The sequence below is a fragment of the Cupressus sempervirens genome, chromosome 2 (genome assembly GCF_028749045.1).
Source record: "Cupressus sempervirens isolate cs-2001-9-10 chromosome 2, ASM2874904v1, whole genome shotgun sequence".
NCBI classification, from domain to species: Eukaryota; Viridiplantae; Streptophyta; class Pinopsida; order Cupressales; family Cupressaceae; genus Cupressus; species Cupressus sempervirens.
In genome coordinates, this window is record NC_143119.1 from 686,084,377 (window position 1) to 686,109,195 (window position 24,819).

The 24,819-nt window shown below is 34.0% G+C and overlaps 1 pseudogene; it reads right to left on the reverse strand.

Annotated features, from left to right (window-relative positions):
* Positions 1-516: 516 nt before the first annotated feature.
* LOC149575238 (serine carboxypeptidase II-1-like) overlaps positions 517-24,819 on the reverse strand; it is a 28,433-nt pseudogene continuing 4,130 nt past the window's right edge.

Here is a 24,819-nt window from a genome sequence, read left to right on the forward strand (position 1 = left end):
TTGGAGGGAATCTTCAAACATAATATTTGGAAAATTCTTCAGTTTCAGCCTTGATTTAAGATGAAGTAGTATAGTCATTCCCAAATGGGGCGGCCTTGCTCTGTAATGTTTTTTTTGTTGGTTTGTTGTGCAATTTTCCTTTTAGATCAAAACTTCTTTTGTATTGTGTTTATCTTCTATTTATATATATTAGGCTTTTTGCCTTTCACCTAGAAAAAAAAATAATAATCATAATTTAGTCCCTTATTTCTATATACTTTAATATACATCAATTTTTTATAATATCATAATCTTGTGAAAATATATTTCGGAAGCCACTTTTTCATATTTTAACCTTATAAGAAACCAAATTTATACAAAATTATTTATTTTTGGAAATATATAAGTACGTGAATCATTATACATATATAATATCTTTGTGAGGTCCTCCTCTTAAAAAGATTGTACATATACTATTTATAATAATAATTATAAAGCCATTTGAATCATGTTAATTGAAATAGAAATGTTGAATTACTATGATGGGAGAGGCTTTCCAGCCAAAAATGATTGATAACTAGGGACTTCATGTCCCGCTCCTTTGACAGTTGTAAATGCCAAGCCTTTGTAAATTACACTATAATCCCCCACATCTAGCTCTCCATTCATCCAAGGATACCATGCTTTCTCAATTGGAAGCTTTGATGCACTAATAGAATATCTCGTGCTAGTCACAAGAACCAGTGAAACCACATCTCCACTGCAATCAAAAGAATTTATCAGTAATTAGTTATTGCAATCAAATCTTTATTAGATTAAACACTTTTTCACAATAGTATCGTTTGTCCTTTAAATGAGTATTCTCAATTCCGCTACCATCATTATTTGGTATAGTGGAAACATTGTGGTTGCAGTCCAATTATGTGAAAGTACACCACTATTCAAAGAAGAAGATTAAAAATCATTAGATCACAATCTTCTAAGTTTTAAAACATCTATATAAAAATGGCATGCATATAACCATACCTACATTCAGTCCATGCATAAAAATGGCATGCATATAATCATACCTGAATTTAGACCATGCATAAGGTAAGTTTGATACATTTGCATGAAGAGCACTTTGTACTTCTAGAGTGTTAAAGGTAGGTAAGTACATAATCAGAACTACATGGATCAAATCCATCTAATCCACTTGTAAGAGTATCATCCTGCAATAGAGAGAGAGAGAGAGAGAGAGAGAGAGAGAGAGAGAGAGAGAGAGAGATTAGGTATTTAAAATGTATAATGTGACAGGTAACATTATTACTTTGACACTTCCATGCCAAGAGATTCTAAAAAAAAGTTTATTTCTATACTTGCAATAGAAGTAGATCTCTTAAGATTAGAATCCAAAGTGCATAGTGGTGCATATATATTATAGGGATCTATAGATCTTCTGTTGGAAATTAACATTGAGTGCCTGCAGGTTGTCGTTGGGCCCCACGCCCATCTACCCTGTCAGTTTGTTTCTCGCAGGCATTCATTCATAGCAAGCATTTATTTTGGTAGGTGTTTTAAAATTTTGAACGTTGAGAGGGAAAATTTTGAAGACAAAAGGAATACCTCTCTCTCATTTTTTCATTCAGACAAACAGAGAGCTAGAAAGAGTAGAGAAGATCAGTAGAACAGTCATTGGAAGAAGAAGAAGGAAGTTTGTTTTGCTTCGTGCCTACAGTTGCATGTGATTGATTGTTGGTTACCTTGTAAGTTTTTTATTGTTCATGTATGTAGCCATTAGAGCTGCAAGTTATTAAAGTTGTTTGAAATATTATCAATTTAAGGTTATTTTAGGGGTTTCTTGTTGAAGCCAAATGCTCCCAAATTTTGTATTAGTTTAATGAAAGATTGAATAGAAAGCAAGAAAGCATACTTGAATCTATCTTCCTCTTCTATTCATTGCATTTGACAAGTTTGGTTGAAAGCTTAAAGCTTTGGCTCTTTGGTTTTATTCATGAAAGCATTCACGTTATATTTTTCTAAGTTATAATTTTATTAGTTGGAGCCAACCTTACTCGACATCCATTGTCTTCTTTGAGTGCTAAGCTAACTCAGCATCTACATCTTTTTCCTTTGTGTGCCGAGCTCACTCAGCACCTCTTCCCTATCACTTGGCACCTTCAAGTGTCGAGCAAGTGTCGAGCGTAACTGGCACTTGGCACCATCAAGTGTCGAACAAGTGCCAAGTAAAACTAGCACTCGACACCTTATGTGCCAAGCACTTTTTAAGTGCCGAGAAATTTTTTAGGGTTATGAGTATTGAGTTTAATTTTTAATTTATATTTCTCACATGGTATCAGAACTTTGAGGCCCCACATCCACAGTGAGTTAGGGTATTTGTTTTCTTGGGATATTTGACATGGCAGGAGATGCAGGAAAGATATAGCAACAACCACCATCATTTAATGGACAAAATTATGATACATTTGCAAAGAAGATGAAAATCATTATGGTTGCAAATGATTTGTGGGAGTTTTTGGTCAATGGATTCAATGATGTGACTGATCCAACTTAGTATGTTGCCCTCACAAATGTACAAAAGGCTCATTTGAAAGAGTGAAGGAGGAAAGATGCAAAGGCATTAAGTCTTATTGAAGCAGCAATGACAGAGACAGTATTCCCAAAGATTGCAGCAAAAAATTATGCAAAGGAAGCATGGGATATCCTTGAGACAAACTTCAAGGGGACTAATAAAGTTCGTATTGTAAAGTTATAGAACATCAGGAGGGAATTTGAGAACCTTCAGATGAAGGAAAATGAATTAGTTATAGACTTTAGTTGAAGGACCTCCAATGTGATTAACCAACTGAAGTCAAATGGAGAAGACTATCAAGAGCAGAGGATAGTGAAAAAGATATTGAGGAGTTTACCTCATAAATATGACCATTTGGTCATGACCATAGAAGAGGCAAAAGACCTCACTGTTTTGACAATGGATGAGTTGATGGGTTCTCTTCAAACCCATGAGCATAGAATCAATAGATCTACTTCTTCTACTTCCCAAGAGTAAACATTCAAGGCTCAGTCAAATCCAAGAGGAAGCTGGAGAGGAAAAAATGGCTCAAGTAGGAACTCTAGAGGCAGAGGCTGAGGTAATGGAGGACAAAGGAATGCTACAGTAGAAAGCTTAGGAAGAGCAGATGGAGCAAGTAGCTCACTAAATACTTCAAGAGGAGGTAAGAAAAACTATAGCTCAAATAAGAGTAATGCAGAATGCTACTACTGTCATAAATATGGGCATTATGCAAATGAATGCTAGAAGAAGCAGAATGATCAGTCAGAACAAGCAAATGTGGCTGATGTGAACATGGGCAGTGGACCCAATGTTGCTGCCTTCATCATGTGTAATGTTGGTGAAGAAGGAAGCCCTGAGGTTTGGTACCTTGATAGTGGATATAGCAACCACATGAGTGGTAATGAAACCTTGTTTTCATTCATTAACAAAAGTTTCAAATCAGAAATTGAAATGGGTAACAATGGAACCCTACCAGTTGTTGGTAAAGGATCTATTATGGTCCACACCAAGAAATGTGAGAAAAGGGAAATACAAAAGGTGTATTTTTCCCTTGGTATGAAGCACAATTTGATGAGCATTGGTTAGCTCAGTCAAAATGGATATAAAGTGCTAATGGAGAATGACACGTGTGTCATTCATGAAAAGGATGGGAGCAAGAATTTACTTGCAGTAGTTCAAATGACCAAGAATAGAATGTTTCCTTTGAGGATTGAGACATGTTTCTCATCTCAAGTTTGTGTTGCACCTCACACACAATCAGCTCTAAGGAGTGTGATTGAAGACCCTTCATGGTTGTGGCATCTCAAGTATGGTCATCTTGGCTATGCTAGCTTAAATTTATTGTCAATTAAAAGAATGGTAGAAGGTTTTTCACATATAAAAAATTCATGTGACAAGTGTGAGGCTTGTATTTTGGGTAAGCAACATAGGCTTCCATTTAATTCTAAAAATTCTAGGAGGTCTAGATATCCATTAGAGTTAGTGCATACTAACCTAGTCGGTCCTATGCAAGTTACTTCCATTGGGGGGAGTACTTATTTCATGACATTTATTGATGATTTTAGTCATAGGACATGGGTGTATTTCTTGAAGAATAAATATGAAGTATTTGATAAATTTGTAGAATTTAAAGCCCAGGTTGAAAGAGAATGTGGACATTATATCAAGATCCTTAGATCAGATAGAGGAGGGGAGTATACCTCCAATTCTTTTGTAAATTTTTGTAGGAAACATGGCATTAAGAAAGAGCTCACAGCTAGCTATACACCACAGCAGAATGGAGTGGCTGAAAGAAAGATCAGGATCATTGTAGAAATGTCAAGGAGCATGATGAAAGAGAAAGGTCTCCCAACTGAATTTTGCAGAGAGGCTGTGGCAACAACAATTTACCTAATTAATATGTGTCCCACAAAGGTAGTCCATGATAGAATTCCAATGGAAGCATGGTCATGAAGAAGATGGATAGTTGAACACTTAAGGGTGTTTGGATGTGTAGCATATGCACATGTTCCTAAAGAGCAAAGGAAAAAATTTGATAACAAAGGTGTGAAATGCATTTTCATAGGGTACAACCCAGAATCAAAGGCATATAGATTGTATGACCCATTGAACAATAAGATGATGCTTTCAAGAGATGTGGAATTTCTTGAAAATTAGTTTTGGTATGGTTCAATTGATTAGTCACCGAGCACTTCTAGTAAAGTGTAAATTATGAATGAAGAAGATGCTGATGAATAGCAAGAAGAAGGAGCAAATAGAAGAAAAGGCAAGTAGATTCAGACATTTTCGAGCTCCTCTAGGCATGACTAGGTGTCAGTGCTGAGTACCAGTGAAGACTGACCTAGTCAGGAATGCAGTAGCAATGAAGATTCTAATCCCACACTCTCCTCTCTATTACCAAGAAAGACCAAGAGTCTTAGGGAGATATACCAAGATGAAAGGTATGAAGATTACGATGAGAGTTTTAATTTTACTTTATTTTCTCATAGTGATCCAGTATATTTTGAAGAAGCTATTAAGAAGAAGAAATGGTGTAATGCCATGGATGAGGAAATAGATGCTATAGAAAGGAATGAGACATGGGAGCTAAATGAATTGTCTCCCAAGAAGGAAGTGATTGGAGTTAAATGGGTCTATAAGATCAAATGTAATGTTGAAGGCAAGATTGGTAGGCATAAGGCAAGGCTGGTAGTCAAAGGCTACAAATAGTAGTATGGAAGAGAATATGATGAGACATATGCCCCTGTTCCAAGAATGGAAACCATGTGTGTTGTCATAGCAATTGTAGCTCAGCACAAGTGGAAGGTATTTCAAATAGATGTGAAGTCCGCCTTCCTAAATGGTGTATTGAAAGAAGAAGTCTATGTGGAGCAGCCACTTTGTTATGAAGTTGCAGGTGAAGAAAAAAAAGTATATAGATTGAAGAGAGCTCTTTATGGGCTCAAGAAAGCTCCACAGGCATGGTATAGTAGGATTGACTCATATTTGATGAGCAATGGATTTAGCAAAAGCAATGGTGAGCCCACTCTTTACATCAAGGCAGAATATGGTAATGTATTTATTGTTGTCTTGTATGTAGATGATTTAATTTTTACTGGTAATGATAAGGGTCTAATTGGTGAGTTCAAAGAGGCCATGAAAAGTGAATTTGAAATGACAAACCTAGGTCTCTTGAAATACTTTCTAGGCATAGAAGTAAAACAAATGCATGATGGTATTTTCATCTCTCAAGAAAAGTATGCAAGGTAGATCTTGGAGAGATTCAAAATGCAGAACATTAAGGCAGCCCTCACACCAACAAAAGTAGGTCTAAAGTTGAGCAAGGAAGACTCTAGCAAGAGAGTGGATCCAACACTATACAAGAGTATGGTTGGAAGTCTAATGTATTTGATTGCAACTCGGAAAGACCTAATGTATGCTATAAGTCTAATTTCTAGATTTATGGAAACACCAAAGGATTCCTAATGGCAAGCAGGAAAGAGGATCCTAAGGTATGTGAAAGGTACCAAGGGATTTGGGATTTTATATACTGCAAATGATGATTTCAAGTTGGTGGGTTAGACTGATAGTGATTGGGTTGGAAGTTTAGATGATAGGAAGAGCACTTCGAGATACATGTTTCATATGGGATCGGGTGCAATTTCATGGGCATCCAAGAAGAAACCTATTGTTGCTCAATCTACAACAGAGGCTGAATACATTGCAGCAAATGCAGTACCATGTCAAGCAATTTGGCTAAGGAGGATCTTGATAGATTTGAATGAAAGGCAAGAGGATGAAAGAATAATTTATTGTGACAACATCTCATCAATTGCATTGTCCAAGAATCCAGTCTACCATGGGAGAAGCAAGCATATAGAGATCAGATATCACTTCATCAGAGAGTTGGTGGAGAATGGGGATATCAAAATAGAATTTTGCAGGTTTGAGCAGCAGCTAGCAAACATCTTTACCAAGCCATTAGGCATTGGAACTTTTGTGCACCTAAGACAGAGTCTTGGTGTAGTTGATTTAGATCAGCAATGATCTTTGTTTGTGGGTCTCAAGACAAAGGGGGAGTGTTGGAAATTAATATTGAGTGCCTGCAAGTTGTCCTCGAGCCCCACGCCCATCTACCCTGTCAGTTTATTTCTCACAGGAATCCATTCATGGCAAGCATTTATTTTGGTAGGTGTTTTTGAATTTTTGAATGTTGAGAGGGAAAATTTTGAAGACAAAAGGAATACCTCTCTCTCATTTTTTCATCCTCCAGTAGCTTCTACTTTAGATGGAAATATGTTGCCAGATGTGTAGCTTAGAGGAGATAAAGTGCAAGCATAATCTTCATCTGATATCGATAGAACCACAATCATCTATCTCCTTATTCATAAGTCCATTTCCAATCTATAAAGAACAATTTTTCAAATAAATAAAAATTGCAAATAATACCATATTTCCTTCATTAAGAATTATTCTACTTTGATTATGGGTTTTACAATAAGATAAATGTAATTAGCATGCACAATAGACCAGTTTCAGAGGGAAAAGCGAAGGGAAAGAAATCGTACCATAACTCCTCTGAGATTAATGAAGGATGTACCAAAATTCTTATTCTTAAGAATTGTATCTTCTAATTCAGGAACATAGAACCCTACACTGACAAATATGAGAGTTTATTTATAACATGAAGATGAGTTTTCTATGTTTATTTAAAACTTATAATAGTCAGCAAGTTGCAATTGTTGATGTAGCAATTATATTTTTTATGAGATCCTTCTCCACTACCAGTATGTACTTTTGAGAAGTTGTAATTGTTGGTCTAGCAATTATATTTTTGATGAGATCCCTCTCCACTATCAGTATGTACTTTTGATATGATTTGATGATAAAATTTACAACAATTCCATTCTTATACTTATATCTTCATCAAAAAAAAGAAAAATACCTCCATTGAGTCATAGGAGGAGAAGTTTTGTAGATGGGTCTTTAGCGGCCTCTGCAAAATAGTAGAAAAGTGTTCTCGTTACTTTTTCATAAATGGTCACATATCTTGCATACTGTGCAAACGTTAATCCTTCTGGTTAGCCAGGCAGAGCAGTTATTTTATCATTCTTCTATAATTCATCTTGAGCGTATTGATTGATCTTCCATAAATATTCACTACTAATGGAAGGAGCCACCCATTCCTTTCCCTCACTAGTCCTCACACCATGAGATTTTGACAGTACTTCACTGTGACTCAGCTAATGAGGAGGAGAAACAAGAACCGCTAATGCTATCGCCAACACTATTAAATTTCTCATTTTGAACTCCCCAACAGAAAGATATACTGAAAAACAAGTACACAAATTGAGGCCTCCACAATCAACATACACCTCCCGTTTGCGTGTGAGACTCGCTACCAATTTGATCTCACCAATGTCTTAATGATTTTACAACATCTAGAACCATTATATGCTATCTGTACCACTTTATGTCAGGGTACCATAATATGTGAGACTATCATCCATCAAAGTGTATAGTTGATCAATTTTCAAAAGATTGAAAATATTATAGATTTTTTTGAAAATCATTTGATCGTCATGATCTGCATAGTTTGTAGTTGAACAAAAATCACTACGTTTTCATGAATTTGGAAAAAAAGAAGTTTGACTTTGTTTTGTCTTTGGTACTTTTTTTGTGAAGATCAGCCTGTCCCATTATTTGTTATAGTAAACAATCCTATTTTATATGTAAATCAACCTTGTTTTATGATAAGGTTTGTTTGCTTGCAGCTGCTCCCTGTAGATGTCATTGTTGTCATTGTAGTTGGATATAAAACCCTAGTTTGTGTCAAAGTAAATCCTATGTATTGACCAAACTAAATGATTGCAAACCTGATTGCAAACCATAGAGAATGTTCCTAGGTAGTTATGGTTTTGAGATTCAATGAACAAGATTAAGATTCACAAAAACAAGGATTCTTCTATGACAAAATAATACACAACCAATTTTTTTTCATATTTGAAAGAAAATATTAAAGATAAAGATTTCAAACATAGACTTGAGATTACACTCTACAACTTGAGATTAATTATTCAAAGGTTTTTCTAGAGTTTGAAGTTTCAAAGATGAGTGAGTACACGTAAATCTTGCCTCTCTCAAGTTTTAATGACTCTAGAGAATCTCCCTCTTCCAGATAACAAAACAAAGATCAGTTTATATTTTACCTTAAATAAATGTAAGCATTCTACATTTAAATACACCACACAAACCAACCCATTCTTTTTGATGAATAGTCCTTTTCTATTATAATTAATATACTAAGACTAAAATTCACAAAAAAGGGTTGGGGGATACAAGATCACCATGAGAGAGTTCACGTGGCTAAAGCTAGAATCATAAACTATTCATGAAAAAAACATATAAAGAAACCTCAGGTGGCTAAAGCAGTGCCTATTGAGGGAGGTGGCTCATCGTGATCATGAAAACCCCAATCATCTTTGGGATTGGGAGGTAGGTTGGGAAAAATCCAGCCATCATTAGTAGCAGGATCAGTGGCCTAGTCAACATGTTTTATCTCTAGCCACTGAGGTGAAATTTCTAGATCCAAGTGAGGCCATTTCCTAAAGAGCACCCACTAGGCACTAGTAGGAGGAGCTAGGGACCAACCAATGCCACCAGAGTGTGAAGAAGCCAAGTGGTACCTCCATCCACCATCGCTACCATTGCAAGAGTAGTGGTAGGAGGCCTAGGAGTATGGGGTCTGCGAGTGGCGACCTAAGGAGTGGCACCATTGATGGCAGCCTCTAGGCATCGAGGTATCAATTGAGGCATCTAGAGGAACTTTGGCAATAGTACAAGGGGCATTGCCCTAGTGGTTAAGTAGCTCTTGTAGGTGAGCCACCTCTAAGGCCACTTTGTTTGCTTGAACTTGAATCTACATAGTTACATTGTTAAAAATACACACCTTAGTGTACATAGCAATATTAATATCTAGAAAACTATGACTGAAAAGAACAACATTTTTATCTTTCCATAGAGTGGAAAAATCTCCATCTTGAAGGTATGCCAAATATAGATAAATTTCCAAGGGATTATGGGGGAATCACCCAAAATAGTCATGTGTAAAGAAAAAGTTTCAGGCCTAAATGACTTTAAAAGTCATGAATCCAGTGCCATTAATTTTGAGCATGTCTACAAAACTAGAAAATATGCAAGAAAGACTATAGTTGTCCATAGAAAGGGCATCTAAGATTTGGAACCCCAATATGCTTGAACTGAGGCCCTAGGTGAAGACCTTAAAAAGCCAGGTAGTAAGAAAAATGAGCAATCTTGGATTCTGTAATAGCACTCCAAATAGTGTCAAAGCACTTTCTCCATTCAGAAAGAGAAGATTGCAAAAGTCCTCTCTAGTTGAGCATGTCCACCATCGGTAGATGGGGAGAAAGCCATCTATAACCCAGACTTCATTTGTAATTGGTAAAAGGAGCAGCAAGATACCACTTCCAACCATGCCATCAAGGTCTAACTAACTAAATACCCACTTTATGAATTAAGTGCATTGGAATTGAAGAGAGCAATAAGTCAAAAGTGTGTTGATCTAAATAGATAAGATGGTACTAGACTTGCATATCTTCCCAAGATCTAAAACTCATGGAAACCCTAGAGAAGAGATCATTAGGAGGTTTGATGCCTCGTTTGAAGAAACAAAAACCACTAGCACCTTGAGTCTTGGCAAGGGGAGTACCCTAAATGGCAAACAGGGGAGACCACCAAATGTCGTACTAATTCAAAGAGAGTCCATTGCAAAACTCATCACCAGACTAGTAAAGCTAAGACTTGATAGCTTCCCAAGATTTTCATATGCTCTCGATAACAAAAGAGCCATGTATGATCACTGGCTCCCACATGAGGAGGAGGGTGTAAAATCCAATCCCTTTCCATGCAAGCATGTTGATAGGAAATTCGGAAGAAATGTAATGCCAAACAAAAATCTTCTAGGCTTCATCACCAGTGATGACACAAATAATCCATTTGGTACATAGAGAAAGGCCTTGCTTCCATTTGGAAAGTAGGCCAAGGCCTATTGATTCTTTTGGGAGACAAAAAAAATCCCAAGCCATAATGATCAAAACTAGAAGCCCATAGAAAATCACGGAGAAATCTTCCCAATTTCTAATAGGAGGCTTTAGAAGAAGCCCAACAAGAAGAATAATAGACATAAGTAGCCGCAAGAACTTTCAAGAAAATCTAGAATTTTCTTGCAAGAGAAAACAGTTTCGTAAGCCAATAATCTAGCTTCTTGGTAATCTTGGCAAGCATTGCATTGCATAGATCAACAAGAAAATCCTGAAAGGAAAATGGAATACCAAAAAAGTGGAAGATCCCATTGTGAGCAACCCATTTCCATTCAAACTTGTTGAGCTAAGGTGGCTTTGGCAAGAAGGGTTGGTGGTAGCGAAGCATTTTATGCCATTGAATAGAAGATCTAGAGGCTTGACAAAAAGTGTCAAGGAAAACTAAGGCATTTTTTATGTTTTCTTCATCCTCCAAAAGAGTGAGAAAGGAATCATCATAAAAATGACCATTGACCAACTGGGAAGATGATTCTGGCAAAGAAATGCCATGAACCAGTCCAAAAGACACTGAGTGGGCTAGCAAATAGCCAAACCCTTCAGTTGGAAGAACATAAAGCATCGGATCCAGAGGGCAACCGTGCTTGATGGAACAAAAATGCCCAAAGGCATCATATTGAGAATTATTGATGGTAATGCAAGCATTAGCATCACCAAAGAGAATTTCCATAAATTGCAAGAAAGTGGGACCAAAACCAAGAGCCTGGAGCATAGCCAAGATAAAAGGCCATTCAATGCAATCATAAGCTTTAGCAAAATCAATCTTCAATAAACCAATCATCTGCTTAGACTTGTAAGCCCACTCCATTCCTTCCTAGAAAAAAAAATGTTGTCAAGAATATATCTGGACTTGATAATGCCAGTTTTCTCAGGCCGTACATTTAAAGGTAGAAGGTGGTGGACTTTGAGAGAAATTTCCTTGGAAATGATCTTATAAGACACTTTCAGAAGGGTAATGGAACTCCAATTGCAAATATCCTCAGGATCTCTAGCTTTAGGTATGAATTTAATATTCTCTTTATTGATAATGGCTCCTAAGCTTTTAGAATGATAGGTTTCAAGATAAACTTTGTGCAGATTAGGACCAATATGCTCCCAGAGGTGTTTCTAAAATTCATAAGAAAACCCATCATATCTAGGGGATTTATCATTAGCCATGGAGTAAACTGCCTCCTTAAGGTCTCAAAGGGTAAGAAGTTGCTTGCAGAAAGAACATTGCTCAACTACTAGGTGGTTTGGAGTAATAAAGATACACTTTTTGAGAGCCTCCTCCTGAGCAATTGAATTTCCCTGTCAAGCAAAAACATTCTCATAGTGATGAACACATTCTTGTAGGATGTCAGGGAGACTAGGGGGAATAGAGGTGCCTTATTTGATTTTTTTAATCCCAAGATTGGTATGATGGGCTTGAAGAGCCTGGAAGAAATCCTTCAAAGCCTTATCATCAACCTCCAACTAGTAGAGATGAGCTTTGATTTGGGCTCCTTGAGTGGCATAATTATTAGCAACCTATTTATCATGTGAAAGTTTGGCAAGTTGGATTTGCAAATCCACATCAAAGGGATTAAGGGTGAGAGCCATAGAATCTTTTTTGAGTGTAGAAGAAGTGGAGTCATAAGATCACTTTTTGAATACTCCCAACTATCACCCATAGGTGTGTAGAAAGTGAGCAATTTTGGTAATGACATCATTCCACCATTGGATCCATCCTGTCTAGAAACATGGACATGGGTCCAAATTCTAGACACATAGGATATGAGAAATGGTGGAAGGATGCATCAACATAGATGTGTTGAGGAAGAATTGTGACTTGAAAACTTTTTGGAAAGTTGTTTGCCATGAAATGACAAAATAAATGGGATAGTGGTCGAATAATGTCACATTTGGTAGGGGAATGATAGCTAAATCATGATCCTCAAAAAAGGAGTAAAAAGATTGTGCAGTAATTATGGCATGATTGAGATGCTTTAAAATGCGGTCAGAGCCAACTCAAAAGTTGGACCAAGTATGTCAAACCCCACTATGTTGGTGGCAGTTTGTATTGGGATAAAAAAGGCTTCTCTTTCCCCAACTGTCCAATGAAAATACAAAATGTCATCTTTGTTAGAGGCCACTTCAACCATACTGAAGTCAACATAGATAACCCAAGTAGCTTGAGGCAAGTTTTCAACCAACTAGCCCCACATCCGAGATCTTTCCAAAACATCATTAGAAGCATAAACATTAACAACTCCAAAAGAATGATTTTTAATAGAAAGCAATAGCCAAATAATTCTATGCATGGGGTCAGAACCATGCGAAATAATAACAAAATGAAGACAAGGTGGCAAGAGAATAACTATGCCACCTCTACCAGCTTTTTGTTGGGAGGAAAACATAATGCCATCCTTCCAAATGACATGACATGTAGAAGAAAGCATGAAACTAGAAATCTTAACTTCTTGCATATAGAGAATATCTAAATTTCCAAGTCTATGATAGGTGTCCTAGACATCGTACTTTCTAGAGAGGTCTATAAGACCTCATACATTCTATGATAAAAAATTCATGAAAATTCTTCCATATCTTCGTTGTCCTCAAGAGAGGAGTAGCTATTCTACAAGAAGGTAGAAACCTGATTGAAGTTAGAAGGAAAATCTTCTGGATTGATGGCCTAACATTTCACCTCTAGTTTCTTAGCACCTTTGGAAGGACTATGAGAATGACACACATTCTGAGGTGCTATGGAAGAAGCTACAAGAGCATTTTGAGTCATAGCTAAGGTGTTAGCCTTGGTGGCTTCCTTAATCCCCTATGATCTAGCAGGACCTGCATAACACCTAGGTTGGGTTTTGAAGAAACCACTTGCATCCCTAAGTTGATTGGGGTTTGTGTTCCTATTGAAATAGGAGGATCCATAATGACCACTGCATATGACTATTTAGGAGCCAAGGGAGTCAACACAACCTTGCCCTTGCACCCAACAGTAATCCATTCTTCTTTTTTCCCTTCAGTTGGCTTGGCAGAAGCTTCTTTAGACAAGGGTTTAACCCTAGGCACAGCCAAAGAGAAATCCATGATCTTGTGTTCCACTGATTGGAACCTATAGTAGGTGTTGGGAAGGTTCAGATAAATCACATTCTGAGAGAAGGTTTGAGCTCCAATCTGTATTTCCATAGAATCCTTAAGATCCTTGGAAAAATCAACCTCGACACAAACATGTCTCTGAGGGCACATGTTAATAAATTTCTCATGTTCCTTTATGATAACTTTTCCAAGGGTATTGGGAATGGACTCAATAAAAGGCCAGTATGGAAAGGGTAAACCTAGGAACTAGACCCGCACAAGAACCCTAAGCTTTTTGTCATCAGAGACTATGAAGTTTGACGACCATTTTTGAAAAAAAAGTATGGAAGAATACACAAACAAAGGACCATTGTTAAAAATTGTGTATGCTTGTGACAAGTTGGCAAAGAAAAATTAAACAAAAAACCTTTGGTAATATTTTTCACAACATCAAGGAGGACTCCATGAGGAGTCCAACTCTTGTTAACCCATTCTCAAAGAATAGCTTCAGGAGGAGTCCCACCCACAAAATACCCTATTAAGGTATGTTGTTCTAACCAATCACAAGTAGCATCAAATTATTGTAAAGGAAGGATAATATTAAGATTACCTTGTGAAAAACCTTTGGGATGAGTTTGTGAAGGTGTTTGTTTTGAGGAGGCATCATGGCTATCAAAAGCAGCAGTGTGAACACTAGTAACAACAACTTGGTCACCACTAGCTTGGGCCATTATAACCTAGCCTAAAAGCTCCCATAGTAAATGCGATGTGATAAGTGGAAACAACAAAAGGAAATCTTAGACAAAGAGCTATACACAAGAAAATTAAAAGTTTGCATGAAACTCTAGCAGAGTGAAATCCAACGAACCCATTCTTGATTGAATACATTTTGGAATTTTAGAATTACATAGAAAAAATCTTCATGTTCACTTCTTCCAATTGGTCCACTCTTTTCCCCAAGATTATTGATTGTTTCAATCTCTCTTTACATCGTCATCACATAAGTTTTCATTACTAGAATGGGATAATTATTTAGGTCTATTATTTTTAATTAAACCAATTGAATAGGTGTTTCATGTATTTTCTTAAGTGTGTTGTACTGTGCATAATCTCATTTTATTTAGTTTTTAACTTGTAAATAGTTTGAGAAAATATTTCTTTGCACAAATATAACATAACTTTATCACTTTATCATCTTCTCATAAACTTTCTATCTCAATTGCAAATTGACAATCTTAAAGTATATTTTTGATTGTTTATTTGTAGTTGGCATCTCACTTATTGTTGCACTTATTATGTGTGTCTTGCTAAAACCATTACATCTTGATTCACCTATCTATCCAACAAAGATCAATAAGATTAACAATTTTATTTCAATAGTTCCCAATATAATTTGGTACGGAGACTTTATGATTTTTTTATAATTCCATTTATAATTAAAAGTATATTAGCTTGTCCCAAAACTATATTCTATTGTCTTATATTCAATATTCTAACTAAGCCACAACATAAATCAAGCAAACTCTTATTTACCAAGTGCTTATTTATTAAGGATTAGAAGTACCCAAATTTAAACTTATATTTATATAAAAAATTTATAAAGAAATTATGTATATAATTTACTATTTTTCTACTATTTTGAGTTTGGAAATTCAATTATTAGCTTTGGACCACATTAAAATTACATATATATACACACACATTTGTATATGTACATATATAACTACATATACATGTATGTATAATAGGTATGTATGTATACATACATATCCATATGCGTGTTTATAAATATTAAATTGTTGGACATATAGTATTATTTAAAAAAAACTTATATATTAGATTTAAAAAATCAATGTCTCTACAAAATCAACTTTTATATAAAAAAATATTGGTAAAAGGTTGAGGCCAAGATTTTTATTATTAGTTAATAAAATTTATACATAATTCCTTCTTTCAAGAAGCCACTCATAGAAAAGAAAGGAGTCAAGGAAACCTCCTATCTTTCCCGATACTTATGTCCACTAAAGATTTAAAAAATATAGGGGTATTCCCCTCATTACAAAAATAATGAGATTATGAGGATTGTTCCTCATTTACATAATTTAAAGCATTTCTATTCAACTATCTTTGTAATTTCCTTCTTAGTAGCATTCTTCTTGCTACTTTGACTTCTCAATTTATATATTTACACACACTCACCTCTTGACCAAGACCATTGTTAGTAATAATCAATGAAAGACTTTTATTATTTTGAATTAAAATAAATTACGTATTAAAAAGATAGTTACAAAATGTTACCCTTTTTATTTTAAAACTAAATCAATATTCTACATCAATGCTTAAAATTTTTTCTCCAACTATGATGAAATTTTATTTTTAAGATAAAGGTTTTTTATTTTATTTTATTTTATTTTTTGTAAAAATTAGATCCATTATTTGATCCAAAATGAAAACCCTTAGTTGACAAATACAAGGTCTTTAGGTCTAGGATATCAAAATAACTATACTGACACAATTGATTCCAATTCCTAATAATAAGTTCCTCATTACATCTCATTTCTAGATTTGCATTTTTGCATTGATTATAGTTTTTATATTTATATATATGTTAGGAATCTTGTCATCTTCTTAGAACTTTACTTGGTCATTAAACATCACATCAAATCAAATTAAAATTAAATTTTAAAATAATCATATATGAAATCCAACTCTCTCCAACTCTCCTCTAGAATTTTAGATTATTTTTCTTCAAGTAATGATATTGATTTGGATATTAGGTTATGTTTCTAAGCTAGGACTTCATTACAATATGCCCACTTTTATTAAATTAAAACTCAATATTTATAATCATGTATTTTTTATAATTTATTTCTTGGTTTATTTTATTTCCTACTTCAACCACTTCATCTAGCTATCATTATATTTATCCATCTAACTGAGTTACTATTATTGTTGATGGAAATATATGTATGTGAAATTATTATTGTTATGTAATTTGGATCATATTCTTTATATCTTCTTCTAGTACAATATTTCAATACATCAAATAATGTTTTGTAATGTTACTAATCCTTTATCATTAATATATCTTATGTATTGTTGATATTCATGCAAAATCAATCTAGAACCTTATAGAGGAATGCATTCTTGGAAATTTAATAAGCAAAGTAAGATACTACGATGGTGAGTGTGGGGGGGGTGAGGGAGAGGGGGGTGTGTGGATGGAGGTTGGGGTGGTGATTCATGACCCATGAAACTTTAACACTTCAAACATGAACCATATTTGACTTTTCCATTATCAACCTTCATTTAAACCTTAACCTTTTATCAATGCAATCGTGGACTTCAACATAACATTAGATTTAATATCTAATTGCATGAATAAAACTCATAAGCACATAACTCACTTGACACAAAGACTTGGTATCGCAGAAACCCTCCAAGGTAAAGGTAAAATTATGGTGAGGATGACACCCACAAAATCTTCACTATTGCAATAATAAAGTCTGCATTTTAAGGCTACATTGTTTGATCTCTTCTGGTGGCCTACCCTATGAGGGGCTTGACTTGTTAAAGTCTTAAAAGACTATTAGATCTTCCTTTATTAAAGGATTCTACATCACAACAAAGTGGGTACTTTTTTAGGAGATTTACAAAGGCTTGTTAAAGCCACTCTACTAAGACATTTAAACTGTGAAACACCTATTCGAATGTTTAGTACTTGACCCTTCAGTATGCACTTCAATGTTGGTAACAAATCTCCTTTATCCAATATGATATCACCTCATTATGATTGATCTTCAATGACTCCTCACTATACTACTCAGTCACCTTTGTCTTTCACCTCCAATTCACCTCAAAAGTTTTCATCTAAACTCCTCTCAGTCATACACTCTTCTAATTACATCTAAATTAGTTCTAATACCCTCCTTATATAGCTATTTGGCAAAGCTTCTAGATCATGATAAATGATCCAGATTAATCTCTTTTGTTTCTTAATGCTTCAAATATTCTAATTGGTGGATTCCATTTCATAGGAATTAATGATCTTCATTATCATCCGTAATCAACTCCTTGATTAGTTACTAATTTGTAAGCCATGCTTTGAACTTGACAAAAATTGTTTTTATAAGTTTTTGTACCATTACAAATGCATATACAAAAAATGATTTTTCTCGATACTAACACTCTTTTAATGCTTCACACATAGTATTCTTCATGTTTCCCCTTGGCATTAACTCTAGTAGGCTTATACATCAACTTTCTTTGTCCCACTCAACATATACTATATATCTCAAATCACTCGGCATTCACTAAACTATTCAAAAACTCATAAGTGTACTCAAACTAACTAGGGCTTGGCATGATTTGAATATGTACACTTTATATTATACTTTCTCAACCTATATAGTGGCTCAATCGCAATGTTGATTGACCAACATTTCCTAGAAAATGACTAAGTTTTTTACATTAATAAAAAATACCAAGATTTAATTTACGGTCAACACTCTCCCCCTTTGGCTTTAGTTGAAAAAATACTTATCATGAGCAACATGTCTTGCTCAACAAAACTTCAAAATTTCAAAATCTGAAAAAAATCCCCCTTAGAATGTGCTCCATACCTTTTATAACTATCTTTATTTCCCCTTGATCTTGATCATACATCATCTCCCCCTTAAATTTGTCAAGATTTTTATGAGGTCATAGAAGGGGTTAAACCATACTTATCCAAAAATAGTTTATGAATATGTGAAACTGTTACCAATGAGCTATCCCAATTAGTCCTCAAGGACTCTATTACTTGAAGCTCAATCTCCAATTTAGCGTTGAGATCTATCATATTATATTCTATTAAAAAGTTTGGATCTCTCTTTATTAGCTCTTTTTCATTCTAAAAATGCATTTGCATGATCTCCAAATGAGGCATTAGCATAGCCTAAATTTAAATAATCTTTTCTATTATTCTACTATCTTATGATTGCAACACGACTTATCTTCGTTGCAAATAATTTAACTTGTGAAAATATAATGAATTGGAACTTCTATCCATATTCATTGTATTAGCACTATACCTTAAATGAAATTCATTCTTATCCATTATAACACTTATTTCTTTTGTGAAGATAGATAAATCACATAATTTCCTAAATAATGTATGTACATTTTTAATGTCTTATTTCAAATTATCTACAATTTTGGAAAGCTCTACCTATCTTATAGCAATCTCTACTGCATGACCTTCTTCTCAAATTTCCTTGTAGACCATTGCATTAGTCGTTAATTTGTGTAAATGTCTAGGTCATTCAATCTCTCCACATTTCAAACCAATTTTTCAATGATTGAATCTTTCTTATTCATATTATGAACAAATTTTTTATAAAGGAATATGTCCTTGATCTTATAAAATACCTCTTTCTATTGGTTTTCCCTTCTTATATTCTCTTTTATGGTTTTCCTTTCTAGAAACTCTTGAAGTGTCTTCATTTTATCTTAAGTTAGACTATTTATGTCCCAATTTGGAGTTAAAATCACTTCATCAAGTGTAACAGGTTTGCCTTGCATTCCTCTAGAAGATTTCAACTTTCTTTTCTTGGATTTATTGCCCTTTGAATTTGGGGTGTTGGTGGTCAGCATAGATATTTGTAGACTTTGTGTGGGAATTTCCACACTTAGTCTCTAAGACTCCTATACACATTTTGTCCATATCTCTTCACCATTTTATTTTTCTTTAGTACTTTTCTCCTATTATTCAAGTGCTTTAACCTTACTCTTCTCTTCAATAGAAATGAGTTCACTTGTTGAACTCAATTTTACAACCTCCTTTGTTCCTTAAATCAAAGGTCCTAAGAAATTTATTGGCACATCTATAGTAGATTGGGCTACTATAGCATATGAATTATCTTCCTTCATCTCTCCTTCTACATTAATGCATTATTGACCTTATTGATATTATTTATCTATTAAGGTCCTTGTGCACTATCACCTCCATTAGTTGCTACAGTTTATTGCTCGACAACACTCACATTTGCATGTGCTTGACTATCAACAAGATTTAGAGTATCAACTAAAGTTGGCATCTATTCAGACAATTGAGATGTTACTTGTGTAGAAATTTTAGGATATCCATTCACTTGCACTATCATAGGATTGGTGTTCATCAACACCACTTTTTCTGAATTTTGTGTAGGAGCTTGCTCCTTTTGCTCTAGCTTAGTTAGTGTAATCTTCTCTTATTCTTCCTTTGCATTATTCCCATGTTTCTATTGATCTTCTATGGATTCATCGTCTATAGTGACTATTTCTATTTTTCTTTGACTTTCTTGGGCCATCTTCTATAGTGACTATTTGTATTTATCTTTCACATTCTTGAGCCATTCTCTAAATTGTATCAACTAGTTTCTCAACATCATCATACATATCCTCTTTTTTGTCTAGTTCTACTTCACCTAGCTCTTTCTCTTCATCATCAAGAACTAGGCCATATATCTTCTTCCATATCATCTTTCTCTCTTGAACTATTTCTTCAATTCTATTGTTCAGTAACATTTATGATCTTCTCTTGGGAAAGATCTATTTTAATGGGTCTTTATTGCTAAGAAGATTTGTTGCTTTGTCAATTTAGAGACAATCTGATCTATTAAGGCTTCTCTTATTTTCCTTTCAGTCACTAGTGCCCATTCCAATTAGCATAAAATTTATTGTATAGCTCTTTCGAAACCATCATATCTAATTGTATAGGTGTGTACTTAAAAGTAACCATCATATTTAAAAGTGCTTCCTCTACTTTTCTTTTATGAGCATTTCTTAGTGTATCATATTTTATGAAATGAAAACCTAATAGTCTTGCACTACTCCTTATATTTTCACATAACTCATCTAGGTCTTGTGGCTTCTTATGAGTAGCTATCTTGAATTGACTCAAGTCATCTGACTTAGTCCTCTCTGATTCCTCTTCTTCATCATCCTTAATCATGAGCCTTCTCCATGGTTTGTTCATTGGTTTTTTTTATTCTTCTTCCTTAGAGGTTGCCTTCCTCTTTGTGGAGCTCCTAATTTGATTTGGCTTTGTTATCTTGACAACTCCTTTCTTCTGAGGTGTACAAATTTTAGTTCTAGTTGTCCTGGTCCTTTGCCTTATCAGCCTTGATGGAGTGGGTGTCACTTCTGAGCAATCTTCTTTAGACTCTTATTTACCTCATGGTCAACAACAACAATTTTTCTCTCTTAGTAGCCTATGGCTTGGAATACATAATAGCCTTGGCTTTACCTCCTACTTTGTCTTCTTCTTCATTATCTTCTTCTTCATTATCATAATCTTCTTCAACACTACTTAGGATTTCACCTTTTCCCTATGTTATCTATAATAATGCTTCATGAAATTTTCCTTCCAAGGTCTCTATAATCTTCTTTCTTTTTCTTTTCTTCTTTTGCACTTTGGTTTCCATATGATTTTGATCTCAACTAATTCATATGTTCTTAATGGATTGGTATCTTTGTCAATAAGTTCATGCAATAATGTAGTAATGACAACTACAACCTCATCAATGTTTGTTTCATACCCCAATGGCCTCAGCCATGTAATTATGGGTATAACTACTTGAATATAGGTCTAATTTGTATCAGCTAGGAAACACATTTTTTCATAGTATTTTTCTACCAATCATTTGGGTACCCTTGACCTTTTTTCATCTCATGTTTGAATTCTTCAAAATATGCATCCATTACTTTCTCAGAATTATCTCCTAATTGTTTGATAAACTCATTGATTTTCTTACTCACATTACCAATGGTAGGTAATTAATTTTGCACATAAAAGAATATGAAAAGTAATAGTGATCCAAACTTACACATGGTGTTCTTTAACATCCTGATGCTTTTTAGGTTCTCCTTCAATTTCTGTAGTTGCATGTTGGAAAGATCATAAGAATGATCTTTCTTCACAATCTTCCATGCCACATCAACTGCAAAAAATGGTGCACTTACAAGTTTTCTCAATTGATAGAATTTGTGAGCCATGACCCTCTCTACAAATTCTAGCTTAGGATGTGTGATGGTAGAGATAGACATTCCCCTCTTGTTCCATTTTTCTAAAGTATTTGATTCAATTGCCTCTCTTCCTTGGCAAAAAATAAATTTGATCCTATCAAGAACAAGGTATCTCATGACATGGTCAATAATTTGTTTTGTGATTTCAATCAGTCCTCCATCTAACTATAACTTAATATCATTTAGATGACTTAAGATGATCTTGATTCATTCTACCTTGAAAACATTAGGAAAATTTAGAGCAAGAGTTAACCCTTTCTCAAAAATATTCTTATGTTTCTCTTCAATTTTCCATCGATACAAAGCTTGTCATATGCATTTCAGAGTTCAAAGTATCCAATTTAATCAATCTTACACATTAAGTAACTGTAGAGCTATAAAACTAGTGCTTAAAGGAATACAATGAATAGCCAAAGAATTCAAAACAATATATTTAACTCACATATATGATTGGACAAAAACGAACTACAAATACCAAATAGCCTAAGAACATGCAAACCTCTTAAACCAAGCAACCTTCCCTTTGATGTGTAGATGTTTCCGAAAGATGGGATGTGTGCTCAAATGTTGGTCAAGCTTCAATGGATGAGAGGCTCAAAGTATAAGTGTGGATGGATGTTGTCATCATAATAGTACTTTGGTAGTTTTTAGGCTCTCAAAATAACATTATAACATGGTAATGGTGTGAAAATGGTTGTGTTGGAGTGGTTGATGGAGAATTATAAGTTTTCATTAAGAGATGATATGAACTGTAAGGGGAGAGGATTTCATTTATAGGCCAAGGGGTAGTGAGATGGAGGGTCAAAATGTGAGGATGGAGGGATGGTGAGGAAGGGCTAGGATGCAAGGAAGGGGGAGCACATGGATTGTGCTTCTTCAAAGCTCTAGCCTTATGACAAGTGTCACAAGGGGATTAGATAGGGGAAGAGAGTCAAGATGGATGGCTAAAGGGAGTGATGAGGGAGAAGGAGTGTGGAAGGAGAATGTAAGAGACTTTAAAAAGCCTTCAAGTCATGTAAGAGCCTCTAAAGCTCTTGTATAGGAATGTAAGAGGGATAAGATAAAACTTTGAATTTGGTTTGGTTTAAGACTTTCTTAACCCTTGGTTGAGGTTGTGCACATGCTTAAGGAAGGGATTTGACTTAGCTTAGGAGGGAATTAGGGTGCAAGTGGGCTAGCATTTATGAGGTATGTTAATTAATTGGCTAAGAGAGATTAACATGGGTGAATGGGTTAGATTTAGCTAATAATAGAGATTTAGGGATAGTTAGGGTTTGAGAATTGATTTCAAATTATTTATTAAATCAAAGTAGAATTTTAGTATTAAATTAAATAGATTTATGTATCTATTTAATTTAATAGGAGAATAGAGCTTTAGTTGATATTTAGACTTTGGATTTGTCATTTGATTTTATCAATTGGGCTATAGTTGATTAATTGAATTAATTAACTAGGGGATGACAATGAATTAATTACATATTTAATATTTCATTAATGATGCCTTAGGAGATGACTAAATATGATTACTTAAATGATGTAATCAAATTTAGATGTTGACATTTTTCCCCTCTTTGAGATAGTGTTTGGGATGATGGTATTTTCTATAACAAGCTTTCAAAATATCTAATTTTAAAGAGTTATGTTATCGTAATATCTTATCTTTCATATATTAATATAATTACTAGGCTTAATGCTTTTTTCTTACAAAAATAAATAAAATAAAAAAATTACAGTAAAACTAAAAAATCCATATCAAATATGAAAATTTAATCATAAACCTCTAAATTATAATAGTTATTATAAGAGAAAGTACCTATAAATGAAAACCCCTTAATACTAAACACAGATGTAGGCCAAGCTTATGGGACTTGTGAACCATACTTTTAGAGCTTATTATAATTTTCATCCTTGAAATATGAGAAACTTCAATGAAAGGATCAAAGTGATTATTTGTAGGGTATGTGTTAGAAGACAAGTTTAGCTTTAGTTAAATTCATATAGAAATTTTTTTTTTTTAGAAGAACAAATGCTTTTTTTATTAAATATATGTTTATGTTAATGATTGAATTCTATAAATCTAAAATCCTACCTATATGAAAGGAGCTTATTTTTGTTAACAACATATATTAATTTTTTTATATCCAATTAAGTTTGAAATTTGAAAGATTTAAATTTTCTATTATTTTACGGCTAGGAATCAAACTATTAGTCTTAGCTAAAAAAAAAACTCATTTAGATAAAAACATATGTATATGTCTGTATAGATGAGTGTATATATGAATGTGTGTGTGTGTGTGTGTGTGTGTGTGTTAAACAAAATTCACGTATATATACACCTACCTATGTACATGTACATACATACACACAATACACATGTACTATTGTTAGACATTTTCCTTTTGCAAAAAATTGACCAATTATTTGATCCATAAACTAAAGCCTTATCTGACAAACAAAAGGTCTTTAGGTTTAGAGGTTTCAGGTCACTATAAGTTCACACATTCGATTCTAAATCCAAAAGTAGGTTCCTTATTGTGCCTCATTTCTAAACCTATACTTTTTTCTTGTCTTGTACTTTTTATCTTTCTATTTATGCCAAGGATTGCATCAATTTGTATAATTTTACCTAGTCATTACAAATTATCGATCAAATCAAATCAATATAAAAAGAAGAAATAATTAAGAACAAAATCCAACTCTCCTTTGGGATTAAAGTTAGATCTTGTTATTTTCCTTCTATAAGTGATATCATTTTTATTCTTAGGTTTTGTCTCTAGGCTAGAACTCTATTCCAATACATTTCATCAAGATATTATTATGAGCCTCATCTAGTTTCTTAATTAATTAGTCTAGACCATTTTGGTTAATTTCCCAATTTTATTACAATAAACTCATTATTTATAATCATGTTTTTAATTATATTTTTCTTCTTTATTTACTAATTCAAACCAATTTTTTGATTTAGAAATTATTGTATATCTCTCTAATTGAATTACTATTATTGATCATTAATATATTTGTATATAGTGTCATAATTGTTATATCATTTGAATAATCTTCTTCACATCTTCTACTATTGTAATTTTTATGAATTAAATC